The sequence below is a fragment of the Aegilops tauschii genome, unplaced genomic scaffold (genome assembly GCF_002575655.3).
Source record: "Aegilops tauschii subsp. strangulata cultivar AL8/78 unplaced genomic scaffold, Aet v6.0 ptg001248l_obj, whole genome shotgun sequence".
Lineage (NCBI taxonomy): Eukaryota > Viridiplantae > Streptophyta > Magnoliopsida > Poales > Poaceae > Aegilops > Aegilops tauschii.
The window spans coordinates 10,984-11,894 of NW_027333449.1; positions in this window are offsets into that span (position 1 = coordinate 10,984).

Genomic DNA, 911 nt, shown 5'->3' on the forward strand with positions numbered 1-911 from the left:
TAAGAAACAGGAAAGGGTTGATAAATGATCAAGAAAAAACTTTTCTATTTTTCATTCTGAAATGTTCTTTTTATTATAATAAAGAGTAGGTGAATCAAGTTACTAATTAAAAAAATTAGTAGAACTTCCTCTTTGGAATAGAAATTGGCTATTTCTACATAGGGAAAGTCGTGTGCAATGAAAAATGCAAGCACGATTTGGGGAGGGATTTTTCTCTATTGTAACAAGGAAGAATTATCTACTCCATCCGACTAGTTCCGGGTTCGAGTCCCGGGCAACCCATATAGAAAAGACTCATCAAAGTTAAAAACTTTGACTCACTTCATTTACAAATACAAAATTATTGGTTTGGTTAATTTAGTTATATGGATAGCTAATCTTTGGGCTGACTTGGTTGACATTGGTATATAGTCTATGTTATACTGTTAAATAACAAGCCTTCTATTATCTATATTCTAGTTAATACGTGTGCTTGGGAGTCCTTGCAATTTGAATAAACCAAGATCTTACCATGACTGCAATTTTAGAGAGACGCGAAAGTACAAGCCTGTGGGGTCGCTTCTGCAACTGGATAACTAGCACTGAAAATCGTCTTTACATCGGATGGTTCGGTGTTTTGATGATCCCTACCTTATTGACCGCAACTTCTGTATTTATTATCGCCTTCATCGCTGCCCCTCCAGTAGATATTGATGGTATTCGTGAGCCTGTTTCTGGTTCTTTACTTTATGGAAACAATATTATCTCTGGTGCTATTATCCCTACTTCTGCGGCGATCGGATTGCACTTTTACCCAATTTGGGAAGCTGCATCTGTTGATGAGTGGTTATACAATGGTGGTCCTTATGAGCTAATTGTTCTACACTTCTTACTTGGTGTAGCTTGTTATATGGGTCGTGAGTGGGAACTTA